Raw genomic sequence first — 27,896 nt, 5'->3', positions numbered from 1 at the left:
CGGATTCAGACCCGGATGCTAAGCCACGATTGCTCGCTATGGGCGACTGTTGCCCATCTATGCATGCGTATGTATCACAGTGTGCATGCGCAAACCAGTCTGTTCGATTGGGAAGTGCTCGCTGGAAGCCCACAGAAGGGCTGCTCCTTTGAGTGATAGTGCCGTTGGTGGGTTGTAACAGGGGAAGGTCCTTTAAAATGGGGGAGTGGTTGTGCGAACGTAGACGTATCTGAGCGTCAAAACGGCGTTCTTTGGGTGTGCATAATTAGCACGGAAACATCATTGTACACGTCTCCTGGTTGTATTTCAGCCTGCAGTGAACGCAGTGCTTGCAGCAGGGTAGGGTCTACCTTAAGGGCTGGGAGCAGCTCTGATGGCTCTCGATGTTACCAATTGTTCTGATTAATCATACACTTCCTGGAGATGACGTGTGCTAAGAATGAAAAGTGGGTATCATTACACCGGCATGCGATCATTCTGCCGTCATTCTCTAAGACATAGAGGGCGTCCTTTAGCCTGGCTGTGTGATCGTGGCATTTGCATATCCACACCCTGATGGCTGCGAGAGAGCGCAGCTTAGTGTCCGGGCCTGAATCACCCCTTAAACTTTAGCAAATGTTTATACAGTGCTTTTCTGCCTTAAACTTGTCACTGTAGATTTAAAACTAGAGCAGGTCGGGTTCGGATTCCAGAGTTCCGAACCCACCCGAATTTACCATAACAGAGTCGGATCCAAGCAGGCTCGGAGTTTCCCGCCTTACTCGGATCTCGAAACGATAGAGTCTGAAATCTCGCGGTTCGCGAGCTTTTGTCTCTATGATCAATGTAGTATATAAAGGACCATGCGACGGATGCCATTTCACTTCGGCTGTGGAGACTGAACAGGGAGGGTGGGTAGTGTAGGGCTGGGAGAGGTGCTGGTGCTATCTGCTGTGTCCTGGGCTGGTGCTGATCCATTCTGGTCTCTGGTCACGGTGCTGTCACTATCACTGTGCTGTCTGCTGATCCATTCTGGTCTCTGGTCACGGTGCTGTCACTGTGCTGTCTGCTGATCCTTCTGGGCTGTCTGCTGTGTCCATCTCTGGGCCCAAGATCTGGACTCCAAAAAAAAATAAATAAAAGTGTCTTTTATATTTTTCTGTGTGCATGTATGTTAGGCTTAACCGCAGTAGTGCACAAGAGAAAGCCAGCAACACACATTGTAACAACCTTGTGCTGCCTGACTACAGTCGTGCTCCAAAAAAACCCCAAACAATAAAAGTGTCTTATATTTTTTTTCTTCTGTGTGTGCTCATGGGTGTTAGGCTTAACCGCAGTAGCGCACAAGAGCCAGCCAGCAACCTTGTGCTGCCCGACTCCAGTCGTGATCAATCGGTGCTCTAGGCACAAGTTCTTCTGGAGCTGACAAAAAATAAAAATCATCATTTGTCTTTTTTTCTAATATTTTTGTGTGTGCGCACGACTGCACATGTGTGAATTTTGTAACCGCACCTTGGCTACACTATTGATGATTGTGACACTGCTTCAAGACTGCAGATAATATGGAGGGCTGTCACATGACAGGAGATCAAGGCCAAGAACCACATGTTGAAGCTGCCGCCAGCAGTGCAAGGCCTTCAACTTCCTTGTCCTTTATGAAGGCCCATGCTCCAGGGCTTAAGTCACGCCATCGATATGGTAAAGCAAGTTTTACTGAAGTTAAGAAAACATTTTTTAAAGGATATTTGCCTTTAGATAAACAAAAAATGGACAATATGCCATTCACTAACAGATGTTGGAAGTACAGGGGCTTCCACTTATTTGGCTTCCCTCCAGAGAAAAGAGCTCTGTTCCTCAGGAAGTGTCTATGCCTGAGCTGATAGATAGGTAGTCTCTGTCTGTTGGTAAACACCCTTCTGGAGATGGTAACCCAGAATAACAACAACTATAATAATGTGTCCACTGTTAACCAGCCTGATCCCTTAACAGCAACATACCCCATATGGAAAAACGCATAACATGACACCCAGTATGCAAGGTTCCTCTTCCTTATAACTAATTCAGTCACCATGGTTGATCAATCAGCCATGTGTGGGCCACCCAATTTTTGGTCTTCCACATTCTAACATTCACATATCTAAGAAAAAGAAGTGGGCAGTGGGAACAATGGCAATTTGAAGGCCACTAACTAACTCTGTTTTTTTTTATGTCCCTGTACAGGTCGGAAAATTTTGTTACAGAACAGAAGGTTTGCAAAGGATTATTTAAGTCAATTGTCTATTTATTCCCCTTCTGGGATGAAAAAAAATCAACTCCCAGCAAGCAGGCATGGCACTCAAGAAAGACACAACGTAAGACTTAAACCTTAGGTCTGAAATGTTGCATTTGCTGCTCTGTTCCGCTTGTTCACAATATATCTCATAAGGTTAAGTGGACAGTGGGAACAACGGCAGTTTGAAGGCCACTAACTAACTATGTTTTTTTATGTCCCTCTACAGGTAGGGAAATGCCTTTATAGAAGATTTGCAAAGAATTATTTAAGTCAATTGTTTATTTATTTTTGGAGAGCACGCTTCCTGGTCCCCTTGTGAGCTGTGAGGTGGTCAAAATTGACTGGAAACGAGTGGAAATAAATGTTATTGAGGTTATTAATACTGTAGGAACAAAAAAAGGCCCATTTTATGTGATTTTAGCTGTTTTTTTTATTTTTTAAGAAAAAATCCAGATCCAAAACACGAAAACAAAACACGGAGGTGAGGTTTTGGCAAAAACAATCCAGATCCAAAACCAAAACACGAGGGTCGGCGCACATCTCTATTTAAAACCAGACATTATGCGTATTCTACCATTATGATTTGATTGATCACCTGCATGATCTGACTTTTGAGTAACACCTCAATATTTAAATATTTGGATTTAAAATATTATAATAAAATTAAATATAGAAAAAATATAATATTTAAGTAAAGAATTTGCTCAATCACTATCTCTTGCTATCCCCATCCTGAATTGGAGATAACAAAATGATCATTTGCTGCTATTGAGTAATGGGGGCCCCCAAAAACATGAGTGCTCCGGGCACCAAGATTTCAGTTGCTGGGCCTGTTTCTCAGACATCTATGCATCTGGTTGCTATTCTGCATGTGCTTTCAATAATGCAAACTCTCCCTCCCTATCCCAACTCATCTGCACCTATTCTCCAGGTGCGGACGAGCAACTGCCAGAATATTTCAAATCTACATAAATGCCTGTGTCATGTGCAGAGCCATTTCACACAAAATACACTGCACACAGGGCCATTTTATTTGTAAGGCTGACTAGGCTGAAGCCTAGGGGCCCCGCAGGGAGAGTTTGCAAGGCACACTCATAGTTAGCTGAGGTTTGTATTCAGACAATAGGGGGGAAGAGACAGCAGACCAATAGCGCACTAGCGTCAGGGTTGTTACACCACGATAAGAGGACACCTGACCACCACCTTCATAGCTGCTGTCACCGCCACTACCTGGAGGAAGTTCTCTCTCCACAAGACCTTAGCACACACAATGACAGGAGATACCACAGTATATGCAGGGATTCAGGCCACCCACTAGAGAACTACTACCGAGTGCCGAGCAAGGATACCCCAGCATAGGGGTGGAGCCAACTCGATTGATGATGCAGCCAACTATAGACACCACAGCCTATACAGCCATTGAAGCATCCTGAGGATGGTCTGGGCACTGCTGTTTTTCCAAGCACTGGTGGCCATGCCTCCTCAGCATGATGTCATGCATTCAGGGGGTGTGGCCGACAGGGCTCTATAACATCAAGTTATGGCACTGGTGTTTGCAGTTTGAATTTGTCATTCATGTTCGAGGTTTGTCAAATTAGGCTTGAGCATGTACAAAAAGACTCAAATCTATTATACTATTTTTTTAAACAATCAAAAGTTAGATAAATTCCTGCAAACTTCTAAATCAATTTATAGAATCAATCAATGCCAGAATCTACTGCGCATGCACGAGTCTCTGGGAAAATGGCACCTGTGCTTTATTCCCAAGGACAACTTCCTTGTGCATACACAAGTCACTGGGAAAATTACTGCCTAGAGATTTTTGCCACTCTGCAGCACCAGCCCGGCACTGCAGGGCAGCACTTGAAAGACTGTGGAAAGGTGAGTATAAATTAAACATGGGTGCAGGGTGTGCAGTGTGAACCCCCTGGACTCAAGGGCCCATGTGCACCATACACCCGGCACCCATTATAAATACACCCTTGGCCAGAGAGCTGTAGCAGCACATAGAAATGAATCCACAAAACCTAATACAAGTTTAATTCTCAAAACTGGAAAGGTCTTTAAAGCCTGGTGCCATTCGACCATCCCGTCGACCTAAGTGTATACACTCTTACTAATCGTCTGTCCGATGAGCCGGGCTTGATGTCAAAGCTGAGATGTCAATTATCGGTGGTTCCAGCAGCAGGTGTACGGGCAATAAGAGGGTCGCCTGAACACACCAGCAAATGACATATCTTTCATATATATCTTTCATATCACCATTTACAGCCCGGCATTATACATCAGAACCAGCAGATCATTGCTGTAATTTCTTTTTAACCATCTAAGACCAGAGTCTAGGAAGGAGGATGCTATTATAGTGAGTAACACAGGAATTTCTCCAACATATGTATTCAGCTTTACACATCTAAAACTAATATATGGATAAGTACCTCAACTGAAATGTGACTCTCCCTGCTCTACAATTGCTGATAATCTATTGCAATGAAACATATTTTGCTACTGTATATAAGGAGGACTGGATACTAAGTTACTATTTGAAACTGCAATTGTGCATTTTGTTTCCTCCTTACCCTATGCAATACTGTGTTTAATATCTGGAGCATATTGCTTCACAATCAGCAAGGACACAATTGTTATGCTTTAGGAATTTTTATTGAATATGTGAAGTACATTTAATACTTACTCCCGGGAGTCATTTTGTTTGTTATTTTAATAAATCTATATTTGTTATATATGCTGTTTATGATGCCCTAAGCACAACTGCAAAGATTTGTCTGGTTTAACTTTTTATGTGTTTTATTCTCGCTTGACTTTGTGACTATCATACAAAGGTGGAGATCTATCAAGTAGGTAGCTATGGGCAACTTCCCCACTTCTCCACTCTTTTCATTGCTTGATACATCTCTTCCAAAAAAATCTAAGGTTCAATGGGGGAGAAGTATCCAGCTTTGGAGAGAGATAAAGTTGAGAAGTTGTGCAAAGCTTCTAAATGTCATCTACCTAACACAGTCTATAAAATGACAGTTAAGCTGGAAAAACACCATACAATGGTGCGACCCTGTAAGGCACCTATTTAATGATACATCAAGCAGGTCATGCACACTGCATAATCCGGCATACTACTGTGCAATGTATTGTTACATGCTGCATGTAACTATACCGCGTCATTTGCCATGCAGAACAGAAGATGGGAATATGCAATAAACAATGGCCGGGAATGACTGATCATATGGACACCCTATAAGATGTACTGTATGTGTGAACACGTCCTCACTGAGCTTGGTCTATGTAAGAGAGCCCCAATCCAACCCAGCTCTGCCTCTTCGGTCATAAGTGTAGACATAATCGAAATACTTATGTTCCTGCATCACCCGTATGCGCGTGGACCATTTTTTGAGCTTTCGCAGTTAGGCAAGTTATACTGTGGATATGGGTTTATGTCCACCTCTGCATCAGCCGCTAGAGATACAGCGGCTGTGACACTGTAATGAAGCATTTCACATGCAGACACACCCGCAGTCACACACAGAATATAGGCATGCCGCATATCATTGTAATCAGCACAAGCTGCTTGTACAACCTATTTACATTGCTGTGCAAATAAGGTGCATTGAAGTGAAAAAGTTGCACAAAAGGATGCTCGGAGCTGCCAAGTCACGCCACGGCATCCGCAAGGAAGTAAAATGTATGTGGACACATCTGTGCATCTACATAAATTTGGTAAACGTATAACAATTTGTGTAACCTGGGCACATTTTTTAATAAAGGAATGGAATCACCATGATGTGGTAACGGAATCACAAAGTGGGTAATGAGCATAGTAAAGTGTACTGATTTCAATATGTTTGCTACCTACTAATGCAACTACTACTATTTATATTTCCTTTTTTTTAAGCACAAAATTACATTGTATTATATTACTTGCCAAACAATATTTGTATAAGGATTTACGTTATATTTAACCCTCTGTCGGCCGCACACACACTACAATTATTGGGGCGATCCGTGGATATTGGGTGGATCACCCCGATAATTGTAGCGTGTATGGCCAGCTTTAGCATTCATTGCAGTCTGTGTAATCAGTGACTGAGATCAGCTGTATAAATGGTGGCACTTTTGCTTTAAGGCCCCCATACATCAGAGATTGACTGCAGCAATCATGCAATTAGCAATCGATTGTGTATAAAAAAATTTCACTTTTTCCATCGATTGTGGCAAATCTGCAATCGATTGAAAAAGGGAAAGATTTTTATACACAATCGATTGCAAATTGCACGATTGCTGCAATCAATTTCTGATGTATGGGGGCCTTTAGATCTACTTCCTGATCAAAGGAGCAACCAAATATGATTCTGTAACCAAAAATATGGGGATTCAGTTACCTCAAATTACAGCCTTACAAAAAAGAACTTGTATTTAGATTTAATATAAAACTGAATTTTGAGGTAATATCGCAAAACCTGAATAAATAATCAATTTTTTTTTACCATTTTCGTTAACAGAAGCAACTACTGGTGTACATTTTAATTTAACAATTATCATGGAGAGGTAAATATTTATGGCTGTTCAATTGCCATATTTCCATTATACTACCCTGATATTGAGATATTATTTGATCATTTAATCATACACATATTTTCATTTCTTTATATGCAAATGAATGAAAGACTACCAAAATAATTGTTTTCATTCAGTGAACACTGATAGTTTAAAAATCCCTAATATGAAGTACTAGATCACAAATCAAAATTATTTTCCTCTATTAGCAAAATGTAGCACTTCAACTTATTAATAATGCCATCTTGTACCTGTGTTGACTTTTATGTTTTAGGCTCTATGTCCATATTTTCATGGAATTGGGCTCTTGTTCACTCTAACCCCGAGGTTCTCAAACTCGGTCCTCAGTACCCCAAACAAAGCGTGTTTTAAAGGTCTCCTCACAGAATCACAAGTTAAATAATTATCTCTACCTATGGATCTTTTAAATGTATCAGTGAGTAATGACTACACCTGTGCAACTGCTGGGTGACCTGGAAAAGGTGACCTGTGCAGGGGCGCCGAGAGGGGGGGGAGCGGGTACAGATTACCGGGGCCAAGGCTTCCTGAGGGGCCCGGCGGGGGCCCGGGTCTGGCGCCGCTCCCCCTCCCTCCCAGCAGCCAAGCACACAACGTGTGCTGAGCTGCAGTGGAGACTGCTCGTGGCTGCTGAGCAGCAGCCACAGCAGTCTCCTATGCTTGTGGGGGGGAGTGATCACAGTGATCGCCCCCCCCCGGCTTTGAGCAGGGCTGAGGGGGCCCAGAGCGAATATTTTTTTTTCCGGTAAGGGGGAGTGGCCATGCCTCCCGCAATTAGGCTACGCCCCCCTATTACCCGGGCCCGCCGCGGCTCTCAGCGGGCCTGGACCTGTGTGGGGTCCTGAGGCCCGAGCTTGAGAACCATTGCTCTAACCTACAATCTTTTGTCTGAATAATAAATGAAATGTAATGCTGTTGTAACATGGGAGTCATTGAATGTTGCATTTGACCAACAAGAAAAAAAATAATGAAATATGATAGACAGGAGGAAATGTGTTTCCCAATTCTCAAGAGTAGTTGTGCTATGGAGATGGTGGCTATAATAATGAAATGTTTAATTACCCAATGTGTAATGTCACTCTTGTGTCTGTAACAGGGGCGTATCTACCCATTGGCCAGGATGGCACTCGCCAGGGGCGCCGACCAAAGGGGGGGCGCTGCCCGGCAGTGCCACCAGTAGCCAAGGGGTGGACAAGTCCCCGGCCCCACAAGTGTAGGGCAGACCGCAGTGATAGCTGTGATTCTGTGATTCTGTGAGGAAACCTGGAGAACATGCACTGTTTGAGGTCCTGGGCACTGAGTTTGAGAACCTATAAATGGAAAATACACTGGAGAGATACAGGACAAAGCTCCCTATGAAAACTTATAGAAAGTGTAGTTCAAGGCTCATACTACTGTGCTCGGAAAACAATCTATATTTTTCATGGAACTTTTACATTCTGTCTTCAATAAACATAATAACAAGTAGACATTAGTTTTCAAAGCTAATGTGTGACTAGACATAAGTAATATAACACTAGCTGAGCTCAGCAATTCTCGGACAGTGCACTATGCTACATATGTGTGCCAAAGCTGTAGAATGCATGTGTGATAAGGAACATAATATTTTATGGAAAACAGAATACAACATGAAGCAATATAAAACTTTAACAGTTTTCCTTCCATATTTCTTCTTGACTTTTATCACAACAAAACTTTAAGTAAACATGTCAAGAGAAAATAAACCTGTGTTATGTAGATCACAGTGTGTAAAAGGAAGTATTGGTTCATTCCTTGCAGTGTATTAATGGAGGCATTGCTTCTTCCCTTGCAGATAATGATTAGTAATATGTCTAGACTACAGGCTCTCAGACTCGGTCCTCAGGACCCCAAACAGTGCATGTTTTCCATATTTCCTTACAGAATAACAAGTGAATTAGCTCCACCTGTGAATCTTCTAAAATGTGTCAGTGAGTAATTAATATACCTGTGGACCTGCTGGGTGACCTGAAAAATGTGAACTGTGTGAGGTCCTGAGAACTGCGTTTGAGAACCATTGGTCCAGACCACAGGTTCTCAAACTTGTTCCTCAGGACCCCAAGCAGTGAATGTTTTCCAGGTATCATCACAGAATCAGAAGTGAGATATTAGCTCCACCTGTGGATCTTTTAAAATGTGTCAGTGAGTAATGAATACACCTCTGCACCTGCTGGGTGACTTGCTAAATGTGAACTGTGTGGGGTCCTGAGGATCGAGTTTGAGAACTACTTGTCTAGACTTATACAATTCATCTGGGGAGAAATGTGCTTTAGAAGAGGATAATACATAGCTACCCTTTTAGGATAAGACACTTATAATTGAACTATTTCATTGCTGTATTTTATATTTGCTAAAGAACAATGAGTACAATTTTACGTTACCTCACAGTCAAGATAGTTCGGGTGTCAACAAAAGCTGCAGCACACTTGGCTTCTGAGACACAAGTAACTGTGTGAACAGTTATGTGTATTGTATCACAATATCCACCCACTGGAATCAATCTAGTTATCATTGTGTAATGTTGCCCTCTGGAGGAAAATATGTACACAAATATTCTCATGCTACATATCTTCTTCTTACATATAAAAAATGCTATAATTCACAAAATCATCTTGGGTACTGCATCTAGCTAGTCCTACAGCAGACAAATATGAAAAGTTGCAATGTTACACCCATGCCTGTAATTCCCAGGCAACTTAGACATGTTTTTTTTTTTATTTCATATTTTATATTTTTGACAATTTTTACCATGACCACTTTTTACCCCATATGAATAACTGAGCACTTTGGGACTTTATACATTAAGGGGTCTATTTACTAAGCAGTGTTAGAAGACAGAGTGAAAAGTGATAAGAAAGTGATAAGGTGCCAGCCAATCAGCTCCCAACTGTCATCTCACAGGCTATGTTTGAAAAATGACAGTTGGGAGCTGATTGGCTGGCACCTTATCACTTTCTTATCACTTTTGATTCTGTCTATTAACACTGTTTAGTAAATAGATCCCTAAGCAGTGAAGAGCCTGTTTTCTGCCAGAAAAAAGGGCACTTTACTGATTTTCCAAATTATCAAAGGGTTATAGTCAATGAAAGCAGAGATTTATCTTGCCTTAACCTGTTTACTAAAACTTACTGTCATTCCCATAGATCTCTATGTGGACGACTCAGGCAACTTATCATGCAGCTAGAATTTGGCATTACCTATTCCGGGCAATAGGGTCTAGTGAAGCCAGATAGATTGTTTCTAGGGCGTCTATTTACTAACCCATAGATGGAGATAAAGTACCAGCCAATAAGCTTCTAACTACCATGTCACATGCTGTTTCAAAAATGTCAAGAGCTGTTTGGTTGGTACTTTATCTATGTTCGCTTTATCTCTATCCAAGGCTTAGTAAATAGAACCCTAAAATCCTATGTCAGCAGCTCATGCGCATTTTACGTTAAACCTTCATTTGCAGCTTTATGTTCTCGCCGAAGTAGTGGAGGAATTGGCAGAGTAGTGAGATACCTGTGAGATGCAGAGATGCATGAATGAAAGGAACTGCAGGTTCCAGATTACATTGATATATTTAGCCTTTATACATCAGTATACAGAGAGCATCTAAATATAACAGACAATGTGGTGACGTCTTGCTCTTTTTAATTGGGCAAAAAGGGCCTCAAAGGAGGGCAAGGCCCACAAAAAGATATTTAATTTTTGTAAAAATAATATTGGACAGTATGTACTAATTGTCACATTCATGACTTGGTACATCCTGTCTCTTCTCGGTTACATACTGGCATTAATTACTCAGGTATGTACTTAGAAATGCAATTAAAATTGCAGATGACAGCTCTCCCTATAAGAGCTGCTCTTTATAATACCTAGATGCTAGAGGGACTTCCAGGTTTGTTACCAAAAAGTCCCTCTGCGCATGAGCAGAATTGGGCGTGCCGCCGCAGGGGCCACTGGGTAATTTTTATCTTTCTTTAATCTGGGAGGAACAGTTTGCTGTTATTTGCCGATGAACCATTTTAACAGAGGTTTCTTAATGAATCTGAATGATCATATGAGATTAGTGTCACATGTGCTTTCGCTGTCACATTTACTGTTATTTTAAGTACCGCCTTATACTGTGCACATACAGAACTTTCACCAGGACCAGAGTCAAATTTTACATTAAATGCAAATGTTAAATTGGAGCATATATGGTAGTTTCATACACAGACCAAGCAGTCAGGTCTACTGTAGCATCATCAGGGCCAATGAGTGCAATTGGAAAATTACCACAAAGAGGTTCATATTATGAAAACAGGACAATTAAATAGGGAGCCTCATTCTGAATCCAAGATGGCTGATGTGAAACTACTTAATCAGGGTAGAGAGGTTTTGCAATTGCCATTATGTATTAATAAAGAGGTTGACTCTTCCATGAAAGCTGGCTGAGATGCGGGGAGGATAGACTTTAGGTAGAGTTTGGGGCTTCCTAAGGGGTGTGTCTGTGTGCACATCTATGCATCCAGAAAAATATGGTCCTGCTGTCATATGGTCCCTTTTATCAAATAATAAATATAATTTTTTTTAATTTGCACACAGTTCTAGCAATTGTGTATATGTACTATTTAACACACTTTGCTATGTGCTGTCAGTTTGTTTTAGACTCAATTACAAGGAATGGAACATCAAGAATTCAGTATGATTAAGACGTGTTACATGCCTCTAACCATATAAAAAGAATTATCTGCCCCTCTGACTTCGCTGTTCCAGAACTGTTCTATGAAAAAGCATCTATGAATACTACTGTTTCTTATTGTCACTATTAATATGAGCTGTGATCTATCAGTGGCATGGTCTCTGATTATTCTCATCTTCATATTTATCTCTGTTCTGTGCACATGTGGTACCACAGGTTGAAGATTGTAAATTAAAAAGCTCAGCAAACCAAGGTTAGCTTTGTACTTCTTTTTTTATAAGTTTTTTAATCCTATTTATTAGAGTAATTTTTGCAGTCTGTGAGCCATATTCAATTTGAGCGGACCCGCGATACTTTTCCGCCTCCCAGACTTTTCGCCTACATCGCGTGTTTTGTAGGCGGAAAAGTATCGAGCGCGTATCCCCGTATTCAATTTGAAAGTACGCGAAAACGGGACCCGGCGAAACTTAAACAAGCGGAAAGTACTGTCAGATTTGGGGAAATCAGCCTGACACCCCCCAATAGATGCTCTGACATGGGAGTTAGCTATGGCTACCCCCGATTTGGCTTGCTGAAGGCATGGCCACAACTAGGGGGGGGGCTGAGGGGTCATGTGCACCGGGCGCCATCCAGCAGCGGCACCGGCCACACACTTTTCTGTGCCGGAGATCTGCAGATAGAGACCTCCGGCTGGTGCGCGCCGGACATTGAAAAATTGGCGGAAGATCCCGCCCGCCCTCCTGCTGCCGGAAGGTAGGGTTAGCGCTCAGGTGGGGGCGGAGAGGGAGTGAGAGGGGCGGCAGTGCTGCACTGGGCGCACTGCCGTCTAGCTACGGCGCTGCTGAAGGTATTTGTTGTTTTTAGATGGGCTCAATAGCTGCTATATAGCATTTTTTGTATAAGTGGTGCAGAATAGTATTCAGGAGTTTTTTTTTTTGCAGAAAATAACTTATCCCAGCAAATTTGGGGTACTTGAAAATGGGGGCCAGCATATTTAAAAGTTGCTAAAGTTAAGTTAAAAAAAACGTGAAAAATCCACCTGCCGCAAGCCCCTGCAATGAAAAAACACTTGGGGCATACTTGGGGACCCCCCCAGAGTCAAGTTCGCTAGTTTTTAACTTTGTTTCCCCACATTTTTTTTTTGTTCTTAACTGTTTTTTTTTATTTTTTTTACACAGTTTACCTTTGGGGGACTGTCTGAAGGCTGCACAGGGGTTCCCACAATGTTGCACCCCAAAACCCAAATTCTGCACTTTTTTCCACCTGCTATTCATAGGTGAAACTTTTCCGCTTATTACATTGCATTGACTTTCCGCCTAGGCGGAAAGTCTTTCAAATTGGCGAAATGACGTCATTGGCGAAAAGTTTCCACCAAAAACACGCGAAAACAGCTTTTCGCCTCAAATCTCACAGCAGCTTATAAAGGTGTGAGCAGAATCCTCCTACAGTAATCAGCTACAGAACTAAGGACCTGATTCAGACCCGCTTGCTAGATGTGATCGCTCGCCCCCCAGCGTATGCAAATTCAGCTAAGTGACTGAATGACAGGCGCTTGCTCGGAAAGGCATAAGCACGCCCACTTTGTTTTGGCGAGTGATCACCTTGTGTCTATAGACGCCCATTAGTTTATGTAGAGACGCCCACTAGCTCACGTAATCTCCAGGAGTGTATTAAAACATTGATACATCGAGGACAATAGGAAGGGATCGCAGCGCTTGTGGTTGCCTTACCCTACTGCAAGCACTGTGAGGACTTCAGTGTAAAAAACAGACATGTGATGTGTACTATGACGCTGGCTGTTAATTATGCGCACCTCTGAAACGGCATTGAAACACTCAGGCACGCCTGCGTTCACATCTCCACTCCACCGTTGTTAGAGTCCTGCCCCTTTTACCACCCACAAACGGCCTCTCCTGCCACTCATTACACTGGGCTGTCTTGGCTTGGCGACTGAGCGGATTCCGATCGTTCTGAGTAGTTTGCGCACGCGCAGAATGAAGCGTGCGCATACGCGGTCACTAAACATCGGCCGCATATGAGCGAGCGGCCGCTTGCGAACGGGTCTGAATGAGCTCCTAAGTGTACATGTAGAGGGGATGTAGTCGTTATATGAGGGCAAGTTGAAGTGAAAAAAGCTCAGCAGGTACTGTCATAAGCAAGCAACACAAAGAACAAGTAACACAGTGTTTGGTTGGACAATAACAGTAGGTAAATATCACAATAAGGAAAATAATTTAACTACTCCAGAGACAAATGGAAAAATATAATAACCTATGTTCTGAAGTAAGTGTTAGTAGTTCTGGGCACAGGGTGTGGCAGCATCAACCCACTAGAATAATGTGCCAAAGCAAGAAAACTTTTTATTAGATAAATAGAAAAAGTTCACATACAGAACCTCTTGTATCAATAGGAAAGCAATCTATTTCTTAGTTAAATAAAAGCAAATAAAAGGAAGCTCAAATAACATAGCATGGGAACATTAAATGCCACAGCTCGAAGGTGTCATGTACCCAATGGCTACTAGCACATAGAACATTTAACAAAACTTATTTTCAATCAATATGCATTACTTTCCTAAGAGGGGATCACAAGGCAAAATGAACGAAAAATAAGACGACTATAAAAAAGTCAGTTATTACCTGCCACAATGTGATCAGTTCAGCTCTTCAGACTCTTCTTAGAACACTACTGCTTGCCAGCTTTCTTTTTTTGTTAATATTAAATCTATGGAAAACGTTTATTTGTTTTGACCTTTTGGGCAGAATTCAATTAGTAACTAGTTTGACATTTGCACCTCATGCATGTACTCCCACATTTTATTTATTTAAAAATAAATTGTTCAATAGCAAAATCTGCAAAAAGAATCAAAGGTTAAAAATGCATAATTCACATGTTTTCATTCAAACCTCCAAAGTACAGTAGGTGAAGACTTTAAAAAAGTTTCTCTTTTAATCTACAAATGTCTGGCTATAGTGCTAGACACCTGGTAAATCCTTACTGATAATTAAAAATGTATTAAAATGTATTTTTTTTCTTCTAAAATAAAATTTCCAGCCACATCCTCTCTCTCTCTCTCTCTCTCTCTCTCTCTCTCTCTCTCTCTCTCTCTCTCTATATATGTAATATATATATATATATATATAAGAAGCGAGTGAGGCGGCACTAGAGGACTTAAACCACGTTTAATGATAGTGTCAACCAACGTTTCAGGGCTCCAGCCCTTTTTTCAAGGTCATATACGTTGGTTGACACTATCATTAAACGTTGTTTAAGTCCTCTAGTGCCGCCTCACTCGCTTCTTATTGTTTCTACTAAGGAGGGCACAGAGGCATGGTGTACAGCGTTAAGGAGAGTGCTGAGCCGATGCAGATATATATATATATATATATATAAAGCATACAGATGTGTCCTCATAACCTATTGTTTTTGCTCCATATGGCGTGAGAAGCGTGACACAACTTAGATGCGCTGCCACGGGTAACGATTCCAAGATTTTGTTCTTTTGCTGACTTTAGTGTCTTAATTGCATCTTAGCTGTATGCAAAGTCACTTATAGTGAGGCATTTACAGTAGGTTTAGTATTTTTGTCAAAGAGGAATGAAGGGCAGACTAGACAGGCAAAGTGGTTCTTAGCTGCCGTCAAATTCTATGTTTCTATGGTATAAAGTCACAGATTAAGCACAACAATATGTGGCATGAAGCATGGTGCAGCTCACTTTTATTGAACCTCCGTATTTTACCTCTTTACCCAGGCTAGACTGGCACACAGCAGCTGCATGTACTTCCAACGCCAGTAACGGGTACTCATGCAAAATATGCAAATAAGAGGCATATTTTGTGGAAATGTACGTAGTGAAACACAGTGACGTGCGGTGAGGTCAATGGCTGGGGAGGCACACATGTATAAAAACACAGTTTTTATATCAAAACTCTGGACCCTGCACAACCCCTTTTTTGCCACAGTATTTTTATGTTTCCCATCATTTGTAACTTGTGCAGTCAAATTCGCAGGGAGAGGAAACAGGCAGGCTCATTGTTGACGGGCGTGCAACAGTTGGTAAAACATCCTTTTTGGGGACATGTTTCAGAGTTTGGTCTATGGTGTACAATAATAAGTGTTTTGCAAATAGGTGTTGTGGCTGGCAGAGACAGCCAGGTTTCTGTGATGGTGTGATGGTGTGATGGTGTGATGGTAAGGGATTTAAGGTGAGAGAAACTTGCTTTTGCAGTTCCAAGGGGCCTAATGGACCGGTCTAAGGATGTCTAAGGAGGGGGTCAGGCATAACTATTTCATATTTTGGAGGTTGTTTCAGTGTTGCGAGTATCTTGTATAGGCATGTGGTTGATTGTCTTTAGCTAGAAGTAATCATCTTGGATTTCATCCCTAGTTATTCTGAGATGTTCTCTTCCTGCTCCAAACTGCTCACTATTGGGTTTTCTTGTCTAGTGTTTTTGCTTAGTTGAAATTTTCACTGTACGGATTGGAGTTTAGCTGGATGTAGGTAACCATAATTGGCTGTAATTTGATGCTTGTTGCTTGACTTGGCCCATCAGGACACATTTTATTGTTTTATCTATGTTCATCTTTCCTTCTCCAGTGTATAATATTTACTTTCAATTCCCTTTTCCTGTTGGTTAAGACTTTATTTAGCTAGTTTTGCCTATTTTTGGCTGTTATCCCATGACCATCTGTAGCGCCTAAAGAAGCTGCCAACATTCATAAGTATTTTCCCTAGAGAGTTCTGGAATTGTTTGCAATTTAGTTACATTATTTAGAAGAAGATCCACTGTACTATTTTGCTGCATGGTTTTAGTATACTTCACTGGTAATATTAAGCACGAAGCTGTGGTGGTTCGGGAAGGTACAGTATATTCCAGTGCCATCATGTTTATTTCCAAATAACATTTGTGTATTGGTTGTGGATCTTTTTGGAGTTGGAACCTGATTGGTAATTATTTAGAACTTTTTGCAAGCTGTTCATTGACTGATCAGTTAATGGTATATTTGCTTAGCCTTTATAATGATTGCAGGGTATTGGTATTTGAGGCATATCTGCAAGAATTTGTTTAGGATTTTCCTTTTCTTTTGTAGGCTTTGCCTCTGTTGATACTGTGAATTTAGGTGGGCACGGCGGTGCTTGCAGATGGTTTTGTCATTTCTCTGGGCTGGCACTGGTAGTAAACACCAAAGGAAGTGAAAGAGGTAGTCCCCCATGTAGTGTCTGTGCATGTGCTCATTCATACAGACATACATGGAGATCAACATCTTTACTGAACTGAGAGCAAACATAAAGCAACACATGCTGCAGCGCTGAAATGCAATACTGTAAAATAACACAGTGGTGAAGCATGGTACTGCAGGCATTAAACAACAATGTGATCTGGCCGAGCCAGATTCCAATATAGAACACCGCATAGGATTGTATAAAGTTATATAATGTTATCAGCAGCTTGCTAGTCTGCTTGTATAAATGGTTTTGCATGTTTTTGGCCTTTCCAGGGCTGCTTTGTGCGATATATTGTATTGTAATGCATCATCGTCTTTATATGACTGTTGCCAAGGATACCACTGTTTTTCTTCTTGCCGTCTTCATAACTACAACTAATACATTTGGCTGTGACCTCTTTAATCGTCAATACATGTGTCCATGTGTTTATTTCTAGTTAGTTTGGTAAGTTAAAGTATGGAATAATAAAACTACTGGGTGAATTAACACGCACATACGCCTATTAAGCAGTTGCCTAGGGTGGTCGCATTAGATGTAACCACGCTAGACTGGGTTTCCCTGACATTGTTACATCTGATGTGACTAGTCATAAATGCCCTGTGGGGCGACTGCTGGAAGATTATGCTCCAGCAGCCACCCACAGGGCATTTCTGCACCTTTGGAACCTCCCCTGTGTCTGCCTATCCGATCCCTGCGACAGGGCAGCCCGGCGGCACTCACCCCACTCCCTAGCGGGGAACTCTAAACACATTGCATGCTGCCCCAAATGTATTGCGCTCACCTGCAGAGAGGAGCAGCTGCCGGGGAAATGTAAAAATATCAGCACACTGGCCCCAGTGTGTACCCGGTGACTACAGAGACATATAAACACAGCAGAGCCTTGGTCCCCCAAGCATGTCTCAATAATCCAATAATACAGTATCGAAACTCCAAAATATTGGGGAAAATCAATTTTCCATGATATAAAATAAATGCTTTAAATATTTTATTATTATTGTCTAGCAATGGTTTAAAACTATTTGCCATCAACGGTACAGTCGTCGATGGTCATCACTATAGTATACCATATTTGTTTTTATTTTTATGATGTTCTGTGTTTAAATCGTTTTGGATAAGTATTAAATAGATGTTTTTGATCTTATTCAATCATTAAAAAAAACCTGACAATTTCTGAGTGGTTTTTGGAAAAAATATTTGCCAGTAAGTAGGTAATAGGTGTACTTTTGTGCCTGCTACCATACAGTTACAAATACTCAATAATGATGATGATTTGTTGTAAACCTGGTATGCTGTTGACATGGAGGTGTACGCATCTCTAGACGTGCTCTGCATATGAATGAAAATACATATACATACTCTGCATCAGTTTGTGAATCTGTGTTCTACATTCTCTTAGTGAATCATGTGCGTACCTGCACCCTGTTTGTGTTGTTGCCCTGTGTGTGAAGTAGGGGTGGTGTTCTCCTATGTGTGAAAACCTGTTGCATTTATTAGTTGTTTATATAGAAAGTAAATAAAAAATCTTCCCCCTCCTTTGTGTGTGTATCCATCACTCTATGGGGCTGTAGTTTCAATTGCTGTAGTTGCTTCTGTGACTTTATGATGATGCTAGTATAGCCATTCCCTGGTGAGCAGCCTTGTGTCTGAATGTGCAAGGAATAAGATGCCTACTTCAAGCATCTTTAAATGCTGAAATACCCCTTGGTGCATCTTTAAATGCAACTATTGGTCACACTATCGAAACATGCACCAGCCCCATGCTAGGTGCAGAAGCTCTCTCAGAGTATGGCCCCCAATGTGAGTGATTAAACATCTGAGTCACCAACTAGTTCAGCAACATGCCTGCAATCAGTGGCATAACTATACATTTTGCTCCCCCCTGCCAAAAAAGTGTCTGGCGCCGCCCATGTCATTTTGGTAAAGCTAATACAGGACCATTTCTAGGCTCCAAGTGCAAACAGTTAAAAATACACCCTCAACCCCATAGACAGTTTAGATTATTTGTAATTTTTTTCCTTATAGTAATGCCCCTTACACCTTATGCCACACACTGTAATGCCCATTACACATTATGCCACACACCATAATGCCCATTACACTACACACAGTAATGGCCATTACACAATATGCCACACAACATATTTCCCATTGGCATAGTAATATGCACACCAGTCAGAGGCACAATATAGGTAAGTCCTGCAAATATTTAGACTGTGTAGTGCAGCTTTGGTTCATTTTTGGGGCGTGGGTCCCCCTGGATTGCTTTGGTTGTTCTGTTTCAGGGCACCGCATTATAACACATTTTTCCTTTATAACACATTTTAACCCTTCACTGTTTGTTTATTATACATGTACTTCACTTTTTAAATTTCATTCCTTATATGCAGCAGTGGTTGCTCTTAACTATCTCTTTTACACTGCTCTTTTCTAACTATGGCGGTGCCCTGGGGCAGCTTAGCTGGGCCAATTTGGAGGTGTCTTGCACTCTGGATTTGAACCCTAGTATGTTAGGGACCTACCCGACAGAGGTTACCTGGATGTGGTGGGTAGGCCCATAACCTTGGCCAAGGTTATGCCAAAAACCTCTATTCATTGCAAAAAATTTTAAATTTATATACAATCAGTTAATTTGGAGTTGAGCACCTGTATTTCTTCTTTTTGTGCATATATCAATTGTCTCCACAGGTAGCACCTCCAATTATGTATATATATGTCTGAGGTCCATTTCCTATATGAATCCAATCAGTGCATTTCTTTGCACACCTGGAAAGCCTGAGACACTTTCCACTCAGACTAGCACCCTTACTACATTGGTTTAGAGCATGGAGTCTGGCATAGTAATATGCACACCAGTCAGAGGCACAATATAGGTAAGTCCTGAAAATATTTAGACTGTGTAGTGCAGCTTTGGTTAATTTTTGGGGCATGGGTCCCCCTGGATTGCTTTGGTTGTTCTGTTTCAGGGCACCGCATTATAACACATTTTTCCTTTATAACACATTTTAACCCTTCACTGTTTGTTTATTATACATGTACCTCACTTTTTTATTTTCAATCCTTATATGCAGCAGTGGCTGCTCTTAACTATCTCTTTTACACTGCACTTTTCTAACTATGGCGGTGCCCTGGGGCAGCTTAGCTGGGTCAGTTTGGAGGTGTCCTGCACTCTGGATTCGAACCCTAGTATGTTAGGGACCTACCCGACAGAGGTTACCCGGATGTGGTGGGTAGGCCCATAACATTGGCCAAGATTATGCCAAAAACCTCTATTCATTGCAAAAATTTATTTATTTATATACAATCAGTTAATTTGGAGTTGAGCACCTATATTTCTTCTTTCTGTGCTGATATTTTTCTCCGTAAAGAGAGGAGTGACATTCCACAAGCCAGCGAACAAAACAAAGCTGTTTTTACTTTTAATATGAGCCTTTGTTTTGTTGCAAAAGTGTTTTTACTGTTTGCTATTGACCTTTGTTTCAGTGATACTACATAAATATGTATGGGTGTTGTATGGTTATATTATTACGGGGACAGTGTAAGTAATGCTGTCCACCTTTTCCTTAATCCTGTACAAGGATTCATTAAGCTACTGTTATTTTCATATATGTTACCCACAGTGAGTAAGTTGGATTGTAGCATTGAAGTGTTAAAACAAGTGTTGAAATGTAATAATTATTGAGAAGGTAACATTAATAACATAAGGATTGTCTTCATCTCAGTAAACCAATGTGTATGTGTATTAGAATAGAACATGCATAGCCAAACAGTAATAAGAAGATAGCCCTCAGAATCATCTACCTCTCAATATGACAAGTCATAGAGTCCTGCAATATATTGTACCTATCTGGGGCTGCTAAAGATGTTATTCAGTTCAAAGTAATCGCACCAGAACATAGAACACCAGAACTCTGTAGTACCGGCCACTGGCCTGGATGGTCAAATGCAGTATTTACAAAAGACAAATCCATTGCAGATTACTGTAAATAATGATGTAGTAGTCTCAGATGACTGCCTACCTAATCTTTTAGAGGCAGATTTATGGTCAGCATTAAATGCTACAATAACATACAAAGATGGGGAAGTGACTTTAGCTCATTAATGTTGTTAACACTGAAAGTCTATACTGAAATGAGATGTTTGCTAAAGTCCCTGATATGTATGGGCACATGGTAAAATAGATATAAGGCTACTGCCCATTTAAATTAAACTTAAAGCTAACATGAGTGGCCAGTTAAACAATACCCTTTCAGATCAGATCAAGTAACCAAACAGGTAGAATGTTACAGGTTTAATACACTAATGGTACCTAATCTGCACACCATGTTGAATGGCATACCACCCACCTCATAGTATTTTGCTGCCTTTTAGTCCCTAACAAAAAAACAGTATGTCTAGTCTAAACTGCCACAAGGGTGATCTGCAAGTTCTAATGTTAAGATTGGCTCGTTGCCAGTCCAATCATAATCGTTATACGATATGTGGACGATTTAGGGCCAAATCTAATAGGGTGTCAGTTTTAGTAACAGTACAAACTCGCACTTTCTTGCACTTTTAAAAAGTGCGAGTTTGTACTGAAACTCGCAAATTCAATAGCCTGCAAACTTTTCAGCTCGAGGCTACTGCATTTGTGAGTGCAGGCGAGTTTAGGACTATGTAAACTGACACCTTTTAATGCGAGTAGCATTAAAAGGTGCGAGTTTTAGAGAAGCCATCACAGATCAGTGAGATCCGTGATGGCTTCTGTGTGTGTTAAAAAGAAAAACGTGCACCCCCTCCCCAAAAGCATAACCAGCCCCGGGCTTTATAAAGCCTGTTCTGGTTCTAAAAATACAGGGGCCAAAATGCGTAGGGGGCCCCTGTATATTAAGAACCAGCACAGGGCTTTGTTGAGCTGGTCCTGGTTCTGGAAAATCAGGGGACAAAACAAGTAGGGGTCCCCTGAAAATTCCAGAACCAGCACCGAACTCTTTCTAGCAGGGGGATAATGTCACAGCCAGGGAAAACCTTTCACCGGTTTCCATGGCCAAAGCATTATCCCTGACTGCTAGTCAGTCCAGGCTGGGGATCCCTGGGGAGTTGAGGACCCCCCCTATAAAGGGGTCCCCCTCTCCAGGGCACCCCAGGCCTAGACTGATAGCCCGGGGCTATCCCCGGCACCCTAGGGCGGTGGGTGCCGGGTTGATAGTGTAAAGTGTAAAATTAAAGTTTCCATATTGTCTTTGGTTGTAGAACCACAAGTATCAGCAAGCCTCCCTTGCATGCTGGTATTTGGAGAACCACAAATACCAGCATGTGGGTCATTACGGGCCCGCTGGCACTTGTAGTTCCACAACTAAAGAAATACGTAAATAAACAAACATACACCGTGAAAGTATAATTTTAATAAAACATACATGCACACTCACCTAGTATCTGAAGTAATCCATAGGGGTGTACCTGAAAAAAAAAATCCATACTCACCTCTCCTATGCGTCGATCATGTCCTCTTCTCCAAGTAGGCAATCCAGGGGTTAAAAAAAAAAAACGCAAAAAAACCCGATCCATACGGACTGAGCAAAGGTATGTGTGTACACATACCTTTGCTCCGCGTAAGTGACCGGGGCACATGTGTTCCCCGTCAGTGAACGGGCCGCCAACCAATCAGGGAGCATCTCCATTGGAGCAGCTCCCTGATTAGCTGAATACGGCCAGCCTGTGTGTCCCATAGACGTCTATGGTGAGAACCGCTGCATCATAACCGCAAGATTAATTGAGGTTAATCTTGTGGTTACATCAATAATATAATGTCGCGACATTGTATCATTGATGTAACCACAAGATTAACCTCAATTAATCTTGCGGCTACGATGTAGCGGTTCTCACCATAGACGTCTATGGGGATTTCTCACCATAGACGTCTATGGGACACACAGGCTGGCCGCATTCAGCTAATCAGGGAGCTGCTCCGACGGAGATGCTCCCTGATTGGTTGGCGGCCCCTTCACTGACGGGGCACACGTGTGCCCCGGTCATTTATGCGGAGCAAAGGTATGTGTAGACACATACCTTTGCTCAGTCCGTATGGATCGGGTTTTTCTGCGTTTTTTTTTTAACCCCTGGATTGCCAGTGGACATGATCGACGCATAGGAGAGGTGAGTATGGATTTTTTTTCAGGTACACCCCTATGGATTACTTCGGATACTAGGTGAGTATGTGTGAGTGTGAGTGTGCATGTATGTTTTATTAAAATTATACTTTCACGGTGTATGTTTGTTTATTTACGTATTTCTTTAGTTGTGGAACTACAAGTGCCAGCGGGCCCGTAAAGCCCCGCATGCTGGTATTTGTGGTTCTCCAAATACCAGCATGCAGGGGAGGCTTGCTGGTACTTGTGGTTCTACAACCAAAGACAATATGGAAACTTTAATTTTACACTTTACACTATCAACCCGGCACCCACCGCCCTAGGGTGCCGGGGATAGCACCGGGCTATCAGTCTAGGCCTGAGGTGCCCTGGAGAGGGGGACCCCTTTATTTGGGGGGGTCCTCAACTCCCCAGGGATCCCCAGCCTGGACTGACTAGCAGTCAGGGATAATGCTTTGGTCGGGGAAACTGGTGAAAGGTTTTCCCTGGCTGTGGCATTATTCCCCTACTAGAAAGAGTTCGGTGCTGGTTCTGGAATTTTCAGGGGACCCCTCCCTACTCGTTTTGTCCCCTGATTTTCCAGAACCAGGACCAGCTCAACAAAGCCCTGTGCTGGTTCTTAATATACAGGGGCCCCCTACGCATTTTGGCCCCTGTATTTTTAGAACCAGAACAGGCTTTATAAAGCCCGGGGCTGGTTATGCTTTTGGGGAGGGGGTGCACGTCATTTTTTTTAATTTTAAAACATTTAACATAAGTACACACAGAAACATGTACATATCTCATGGATATGTGCATGTTTCTGTGTTAATCTGACCTGCTCAGGATGTACTCGCTAGCCTGAAGCAGGTCTATTATTTGGGGACTTTTGGTAATCTTTTTTTTGCGAGTCTGAAACAGACACTCTATTACATTGGGCGGGTTGATTGTTTTCAATGTGAAAACATCTGGATGCGAGTTTGAGAATGGAGAGTTTTAGTAGCTCTGAAAAATGCGAGTTTTAGTGAACAGACACCTTATTACATTGGAGAGTTGTGAAAAATTGCGAGTTTAGCACCAAACTCGCAATTTACCAAAACAGACTACCTATTACATTTGGCCCCAAGTGTTTATTCAGAGCAAAATTGTTTGCATGAAACAATAGTATTACTGACTATTCAGCACAAGTAAAACAAAATACTAAAGTATTTAAAGATAAATTACAATCCATACCAAAAAATTATTTTTTAGGACATCGTGAATCACACTGAATTTCTTTGTAAGTTTTAGCTTAGTGTGATGCTTCAGAAAGCAGATGTCCAAACAGACTAAAGCCTTTTTGAGCTTATTTACATATTGTAGGGAATAAATACTTTATGTAAATAAATTGTAACTTTTGATACAACAGAATCCCCTTACATTAACATATGAGTAAATGGAAGTTTATCATATTGTAAAACAAGAAATTGTTGGTGCATCATTATTGGTTTTACCTGATTATAGTATGCAGTTTATACTTTTTTGTCATAATTCTAACTCACATGCTCAGGGGGTCCTTAAACAATCACTTCACATGGAAACTCTTGCACCTAGAGTGCTGACATAATGTTGGAATACCCCTTAACCATTATAATAATGGTTGAATCCTGCTTTCGCAGGTTTAAAAGATGGGAGAGTATAGTGATAATATACAAGTAAATAGTGACAGTGTCAAGGAAGACACTGAAAATATACAAACTTTTTATTTTCCTGATCATGATTGTATTGAACTAATGAAGCAGGAATCATTGTCCTTATTTTAACTTTTCAAATGTTTCTTTTGAAGATGGAGTTCCATACACAAGATATGTTGGCTATTTCTGGGCACTGTCTACTGCATCCCAGTTATCCCAAAGGCTTGTAGGTATAAAACTGAGGGTACACTTGAGAGACTACACCCGAAGCAGAAGGCAATAGACTGGTAGACCAGGCCGCACGTGTTGCTGCCATAAGTCATTGCTCCCAAGGGCAACCAACTTATGTGGTAGATCGACATAAGTACCCTCACAAAGCTCCAGGTACAAGCTCCAGAGGCTGAGAAAAGCAAAGCTAAGAGCTAAAGATAAATAGTGAGTTGGGGGGAAGGTCAACGTTTAGGTCTACCAAAAACACTTTACCCAGTTATGGCCCAGATAATACATGATGAGGTGCACTTGGGGAAGGATACAATGTTGGCTATCACCAACCGTAATTGGATAGCTCCGGGTTTTGCATATACAGCACAGGCCTTTATAACAGGATGCCTAATATGTGCATTGGACAATCCGGGTAAGACTGTCCCAACCCCTTTGAAAAGTGCTCCCCAGACTCAGTGTTCCTTACAGAGGATACTAATTGATTTTATACCACTGCCCAAATGTTCCGAATGTGATATGCTCTTGTACGAGCCTCATCAGTCACTAGCCCGGAGGATAGGTGTTTTGGAGGGCAGATGTAAAGACAATGGCCAAGGTAATTAAGATAATTAAGAAAATTATTTTCTCCAGTGCGTTAAGGAAATCATGATTAAGGTCATCTGCAGATATGGTGTACTGTGTATCAATCTTACAGAAACTATTAACTAAAATACATAGGTGTTTTCTTCTATTCCAGTCTTTTATCTTGATACAGGTAACCATTGTTTACAACAAGGATATTTCATGATAATTTGGAAATATACCAGGAAGGCTATTGATCCCAGATTTGAAAGTTTATTCCAAATCCTGATGAGTACATTTATTTTAGTAAAAATTCATGGGACGGACACCTGATTTTATGCCTCTGATTGTAAAGTCTTCATCCAAGGGGAGTTGGAGTTATTTGATATTATTAATAGATACATGTTCCTAGGCCCCAAGCCTGATAAAGGCTTGTGGAAATGTATATTTGCTTTACTTGGTTATAAGTTTTCATTTTAGTTTTAAAACTTTGAGTTTTTATTACAAGTATTAAACTGAGTAACTGCATATATAGTTTTATATGAAGAGATGAAGCAGTGACAATATCTAGACTCAGGGTCTGATTCAGAGCCGGACGATCTGACCAGAGCGCTCGCTCTGAATCAGGGCCCTCCTACATGAAAATGGAGCGGCCTTATGGATGCTCGCATAGCTGTGGGTTACCACCCACAGCTTATGCGAGTGTCCATGATGATGGTCGCGATGGTCAAGACCATCGCGACCATCGGGCTTGCGACGGAGACCCTGTGGTAGGTTCTCGCTGCCGCAAGCCCTGGAGTGATTTTGGCTCTATCAGAGCCAAAATCACTCCCACTGACATCACTAGTGATGTCAGTGGGGCCGGCTTCAGACGGTAGGCATTCCTATGGGAACGCCTCTGTCTGGCAGCCACGCCGCCGGCACACCCACCAAAGGGGGCGTGCTGTCAATCAACATCGACAGCACGCCCCCTTTGGTGCGAGACCCGGAGTGACGGAGAGCCCATTGCTAGCCGGGTCTCGAGCATGCGCACGACGGAGCTCCCTCCGTTGTGCGCATGCGCAGTGGGGCAACATCGACCCGCTTGCGAGTGTCGTGCGCTCACGAGCGGGTCTGAATGACCCCCTCAGTGTAGAGTATGTTCACCATATAGAAGCTTTAGCCAAATTGATTGATAGTGTTACAAATGAAATATTTGATGTACTTAAGATAATCACTAATGAACTGTAATTTAAAGTAAAGGTTATTGAACAGTTTAGACTGATCCATGAGTACCTTGCAGCTGCTTGATAAGGTATGTGTCTTATAGTGAGACTAGTCATTTGTAATGTATATAGTTGATAACTTTTCTGACCTGATACATGGACACGTGAAGAAAATCAAGGAACTGAAAGACTAGTCCAGGAAAACACATAGTAATCCGGAGTATGATCTTGATGATAGTGAATGGTTTTCCTAATTAAACCCAGCTAAATGGTTTAATTAATTCAAAAGATGGAAATCAGGAATTCTTTCAATTATTGATAGATTTAGCTTTGTTTGTAATCAATTAGATTGCTATAAAACTTGCTATTTTTCTGATTAAGAAGTTACTTACACTGGACTGTTTCTCCAGGGAAAATACACTAAAGGCCTTGATGATGACTCAAGTCTATGATAGCACCTATGCCTAAGACAACATTCCAAGTTGTACCATTTGTGGAACCTTCCTCTTTGAGGATGACAAGCAAACATGTGGACAATGCAAGACTATCATCATTTCCCTGAATATTCATGACAAGATGGACTGAATAAAAGACAATTACAGACTGAGGACCGTGGACTTGCTTTATAGGGAATGGATCAATGCATAATCCTAAGTATAGGTTCCTGTAGATGGAACTTATATATAAATGTACCTATACTTCGTATTACCTCTTAGGTAGATGGTAGATAGTATAGAGTAAAGTTATGAATAAAAGATGGGAAAATTATTAATCTATTATTAAGCTATCCACATAAGACTCCATATTGTCACAAGATGGTGTGTGCCTTTAAGTTTTTCATTGCTTTAAATGTATAATATTACATAGACTGATTTCTGCTAAGCTTTGATGTATAATATTACATAGACTGATTTCTGCTGAGCTTTGAGCTGAAGAACCTTGAAATGTATAAACATGCAGATAGTGTTATTAATAAGACTGTGTATCCTCACCCCCCCAACACTCGCATGTGTACAGATATTAATGTAGAGAATGGTAACAATGACTGCTGTAGTGAGATTTAATGTGTGAATATTCTGATATGTTGCAAAGTAAGAACACTGCTTTATAATACTGTACGACACTCAAATATAGCCAGAAGAAATCTTGAAACTAAGACTGATGTTTGTGTTGATTCCATCTCCTGAGATCTCAGTAATGCAAGGGTCTGACATACACTAATGAGCTTGGGCTGGTGATTAATTACAGAAGATTGATTAGGATCTATCAAGGTCAAGTAGGACCTCTAGCATTTGTCTCCTCCTAGGAGGCGGCCATTTTTGGATGGACATTTTCAGCAAATTCCATGTGGACTGCTAGACCGTATGGAATCTGCATAAACACT

Source organism: Taudactylus pleione, unplaced genomic scaffold, assembly GCF_031769625.1.
Source record: "Taudactylus pleione unplaced genomic scaffold, aTauple2 ptg000055l, whole genome shotgun sequence".
Taxonomy (NCBI): domain Eukaryota; kingdom Metazoa; phylum Chordata; class Amphibia; order Anura; family Myobatrachidae; genus Taudactylus; species Taudactylus pleione.
Note: the sequence above shows the minus strand (reverse complement) of the source record.